This window comes from Rosa chinensis, chromosome 7, assembly GCF_002994745.2.
Source record: "Rosa chinensis cultivar Old Blush chromosome 7, RchiOBHm-V2, whole genome shotgun sequence".
NCBI lineage: Eukaryota > Viridiplantae > Streptophyta > Magnoliopsida > Rosales > Rosaceae > Rosa > Rosa chinensis.
In genome coordinates this window covers 60,207,045-60,213,044 of record NC_037094.1, presented here as the reverse complement: position 1 = coordinate 60,213,044, position 6,000 = coordinate 60,207,045, and positions in this window count along the sequence as shown.

Below are 6,000 nucleotides of genomic sequence, written 5' to 3'. Positions count from 1 at the left end.
TGTTGTACATTCATTTAAGTTACAATTATATGTCGTTTGAATAAATTTATGGGAGAATTTCACAAATAGTCACTCAACTATTACTAATTTGATATTTTGGTCACTCAATTTTTAAAAATATCACTTGGGTCACTCAATTATTACTCTGTCAATCACGTCAGTTACCAAATGGGTATTTTGTCTCACTTTAATCACTTCTCCCAATCATTCCAATTCAGATTTCTCAATTTTTCACAATCGGTTGGATGAAAATATCATTGATATTGTGGCAAATAATTTTTTTTAATGAAAAAAAAAACAAAGTGACTAAAGTGAATAACATAGTTAAAGTTAGGTGACTAAAGTGATATATTTAAAAAATGAGTGACTAAAGTATCGAACAAATAAAAGTTGAGTAACCATTTGTGATATTCTTCCTATATTTATAACCATAGATTTTTTTTGGTTATCATTGTTGATACTATATTACTAGGACTACAATTTTATGTGGTTGTTTTTGTTTTGAGTCAACAAAAGTTTGTATATCTGTCTTTGCTTTTCTTGTAAGACTAAAATTTCTGTTGTCTAAGTGGGAAAATAACAACAGATTTTTCTTGAATTCAGTTGTTCTAAAGTAGCTCCAACAACTTATTGTCTTTGATTTAGTGGTTGCATTGTATTTCAGATGACACATTTATATTTCTATTGTGTGACAATTAGAATATAATATGGAAATACATAAATGCCATATATTATTCAATCTGTCATTGCAGCCAATAAATACATCCATAATTATTCCACATAAACCAAAATACAACTAATAATAATGTACTTGCAACCACTGGTGGACGCGCCCATTGGCTTTTTGTTCACAGTGTTATTTAGTGATGATGTATAATCTAGCGGACAATATTTTGGTCTAAATATAGCATATATGCCCCCACAACCAATCATTTTCAACTTAAATTAAAGAGATGTGCCATGTACCCACTAAGCCCAATGCTTTAATAAGATATAATATTAATTGATAAAATAAGTCTAAAAGAGGTGGCAGCCAAAATGACATTTTCTTTGGACAGAGAGCTTTTAAATAATAAAAGAAATATTAACATTTAATAAAAGAATAAACATAAAAGCTTGACCTATATTCCTATAGAGATTATTGATGACGTGAAGAAAGCTCCCAAATTCCCTAAATGAACACAACATGCAGTCTTATACACAATTTATTCAATACTGTAGATCTTTCTCTTTATTGTTAAATGTTGTTTTTGTATAGGAGTTCATTTTAATTACTCTTTCTTATAGATTTTTTGGTAGATTTTCGCAAATGAAAATTTTTTATCTTTCGATTATGTGGTAGTAAAGTTTTCAATTTTATTAGCTATTACACTTCAAGTTCGCCCCCACATAAATAAATTTTTGAGTCTGCCACTGCTTGCAAATTAACACTAGCCTACTTATTCCTAATGGGAGCTTATAGCCTCAAGTTAATTCTAAGAGCTAACTTCTGAGCCTTCTCATCATTCTACAACCAATGTCTTGAATCCATTGATCCATGATGATGAATTGGCAAAACTTCATTTGATTGGCTGCAACGTAAGCTTTGTTGATGTCATAATTTGGTTCGACAAATATTTTTGACTTTTCAACCCATTCCACGTGGTACGCGTTGAAATGTCAAAGAGTCCACGTAGGACTCTGACATTTCAACGCACTTAAACCCTTCATCGAGAAAGAAAAGATAATCCTAAGATGAAAATAACCATGACTAGTAAGATGCCTAACCATGGTATGCCGAGTCTTTAACCTTGGACCTCCACCTCTTAGGTCTTGGACAGTCACCATGTTATTGACTTGTCACCTTGGACGGCGAGGTCAAAGCATATCGTGACCTGGCTATTAGAATAGCATAGTCCGAAGGAATCAGGAGCCTTAACCCCCAAGGCCAAGAATTCGACTCCCAAGGCTTAGAAGCCTCAACCTCTAAGGATCATGACCACGACTTCTAAGCCTAAAGCCTCGACCTTCAGGCTCACACTTGGACGCAGTCAAGGAGACATGGTAGTACACATCAAGGACCAACTCTCACCAACTTTTCCACGTGTCAAGCTTCGACACCCAGTATGGCTCCCTTGTCATGTCAACAGTGATTCGGGGACAAAGGGTGGTTTACTTGACGACACCTGTCACCAACTCTGTCAAATCCATCCTGGAGCGTCAGTAAGCAGAGAGTGGGGGCTGACACCCCGATTTTATGGGATTGAGCCCATGCCTTTCCCTTTCCACCTCAACCCTCTTCTCCTATAAATACCCAGCCTTCACAAGGCTGAGGGGGACTTCAACTTTCTCTTCTCTCCGAAAGCTATGCCAAAATGCATAGTCCTTTCCATAGAGCTCCGCCAACTCGAGGTGGTGGAAGCCCAACATCAGGTGGAGGAAGCCCGACGTGAGGCCATCAGTTCCACCCAAGAAAGGAGTTTGGAAGCCCAACACTAGGTGAAGGAAGTCTGAGACGAGACTATCAGCTTCACCCAACAAGGAGCTTGGAAGCCTAACACGAGGTGAAGGAAGTTCGAGACGAGACTATCAGCTTCACCCAACAAGGAGCTTGGAAGCCCAACACGAGGTAAAGGAAGTCCGAGACGAGACTATCAGTTTCACCCAACAAGGAGCTTGGAAGCCCAACACGAGGTGGAGAAAGCCCGGCGTGAAGCCATCAGTTCCACCCAAGAAAGGAGCTTGGAAGCCCAACATTAGGTGGAGGAAGCCCAACACCAGGTGAAGGAAGTCCAAGATGAGACTATCAGTTTCACCAAACAAGGTAGCTTGGAGGCCCAGGATCAGGTGAAGGAAGCCCGAGGCCATACCTTCAGTCACAAGAGGTGAACGACCAAGGCTAGGCACAGGACTACCAGGGCATACCTTCAGTCACAAGTGGACGACCAGGGCTACTCACGTAGCCAAACTAATCGAAGGAAAAGATAGGCCCACTTGAAGAAAACAACCCCACCACTTTACACTTGGATTTCAACGGAACCTCCGTTGACTCGTTGATGCCGAAATTGGCACCAACAAATGGCGCCGTCTGTGGGAACCTTGAACGCTTGGCGCGTGTTCACTGGTTTAGTTAAGAAGGAAGCGTGTAGTATGCCGGAAAGACCTTCGATGTCTAGAGCCTTACCTACAACTACGAATGAAAGATGAAACAATGACAAATTGGGCAAGGGTGTACATCCACCTATGAGGAGGAGCACAAGTTCGAGTATATCATGCTTGCAAGTACTAGAAGAGAAGTCCACCAACCATTGCCACTACAGACCTCGGCTTCCACCTTCTACACCAATCGTAGGCTGGACACTCAATGTTCATATCTACAAATCTTTGTCCACATGTCTCTATTTGACGGAGGATAGCCCACTCTTGAACATGATGTTGTCATATGTGTACTCCCCCAACATGCCACTGATGAGGAGACCAAGGGTGACCAACATCGTAAAGACAAACACTTTTATGATTTGGCGAACACGAAGCAACCATCACCACCCAAGGCTGACGAACACAATTGATCCTCATATCACCCCTGCTAATCATTATTATCACTGGATGGTGATGAGCTGATTATAATCATTGGAGCACCATCACTAGAATTCAAGCCGGGAATTGATGATCAGATAAAGTCTGTAGATTTGATGAATGGTGTAGTCAGGAGATTCACATAAAGACCATACACGCTACCTAACACGGAGAATCTTTCTACTAGAAATCCAGCAACGGCCCTACCTTCAACATCCAAGTCATTAGATGATAGCTCACAAGGACGCGTAGGAACCTCCGACACATAGTCAATGACGAGCAACTTCAATTCTTGTGACATTGTGTGACCACCACTCGATGAAGTAGCAGCCTTGGAACGAACTAGAGGCCCCGATCCCCCAATGCCTAGTAGCCCAGGGCACTGGCGTAATAGGAGAGAGTTGTAAAAGCTTTGGAGTCACTAGGAAGAGCGAAAAATTTACCGCCAAATGCTTGACGACAAGACCATTTGTTTCACCGAAAACGAAGAACTGAAATCCACTCATGCTAGAAGTCTTTGACTGTTGCTGCCATAAGAAGTATCAAGATGCATGATAGGCGACGTCTAGTTATCGACAGTCCACTACTCAGATTGACGTTGGTAGTCAACAAGCTTGGAGCTCCATCACCAATTGCCACCATATTACCAAGGCGGGAGAGAATTTAGCTCCTAGTCGTAACATGTAGCTAAAAGGATGCACACGACTCATGCTTCATCAATGCTATTATGGTTGAAGCTTGATGTTTGAATGCCATGGAGGTTCAATTGACTCTCCAAGAATGGAGAAAACTTGGGTGCACCCTCCACCTTCATTGGAATTTCAGCATGCATCCACCATCGTAGGTCTTAACCAACACCTAACGGGACAAGAAGACAATGGAAATGCTATTGATCAGCATGTCGCTAAAAATTGATGTTATAGAATGAGGTGACAACAAATCAAACCTTGAAGACATGAGGAGGCAGCTTGAGCCATGAACCAGACCCCTGGAGGTCCAACATAGAAAGACTATGTTCGCTTGTTGGATAAATGACTGATGTGGAGATCTCGTACACGATGCTCATCAACCCTAACAAGAAAGTTGCAGCTTTGATCAAAGATGATCGATCAACCTCATCAACATACATCACCAACAATCCACAAATCTTACACAATGTTGGCATCAAGATTATGGGACTCCAGTCCACCATCCTTTCATGATCAGGAGGTTGACCTCAATTAGGAACACACCTATGTCCTCGACTTCTCTGCTATACTAACTCCCTAAAAATCTGATGGCTACACCACCAGCGCAAAGATGTCGGATAATGACGACCTTCAAAGAGTAGTAATCCTTACCGTAGACTTATCTATGTCTATCAAATGATGACCGCGCACTAGCGAGAGGATGCCATGTTGGTGTTCGTTCGATGATCTCAACTATTTTACTAGGACCAGACAATGTTGATCAACCGGCGCAAAGACCTTGAGCATCCACCGCTTGATCATATTTCAATGCTCGGACAATCTTGAGATTTTGGCGTTGCTGGAGTACTACCACACGAGTCAAACATATAGATGGGTTTACAAGTCTTGCATGCATGGCGAAAATACCCATTCACCAATATAGCGAAAAATCAGTAGCTAGGAGAGCTAACCCCAGAAGAAGAAAGAGCTTTCAACCCACCATCTTATTGCCCTTAGACCTGTACTCCCACCAAAAAGGTCTCGACGTGCCACTACTCCACCCTTTTTGTTGCCAAAGGCCTGCATCAAGAAAATGCCTACATAGAGACACCGTCCGGAACAAGTCACATTCAAAGGAGCGAGCTACACCTCAAACGGTACACCCTACACTAATTACTTATTTGTCGTATCATAATGTATGATCACATGCACCATTATATCCTCTTTAAAGATTTCCTTGATATACCAAGAGTGATGAATCTTCAAACACCAATAGGAATATGTTAGCCCTAGAGAGCCGGGGGCTCAATTCTATTATGTATTGATTTTTACATCTTATATAGCATTCTATGTATCTACTATATGTGTCTCTATACTATTTGCATGCTATAAATCATGTTGAGATCGGAATTTGCACAAACGAATTAGCTTGAAAATATATCCATCTATTCAACAATTCGGCAAAGACCCCCGTGCTAAGCATATGACTAATTAACTCTGGTTACATCAGCTCATTACTGATGAACCTGTGTCAATGCCCAGATGCGGACCAAGTGGGGTACCAGTTCCACAAATCTATCTATATATAAACTCCTAGAAGTTTATTGGAACACAAAGGTATAGCTATCTCAATAGAAGTCCATCTAAGATAAATATAGTAGTAGTTTGTATAATAGACATCCTTGGTATTCCAACACCCCAAGGATTTGAGCCACAGGATGAAAGAGTCTTGCTAGCTGAGACCAATTCACAGAGTGCCCTCGAGGTCCAGCTCACT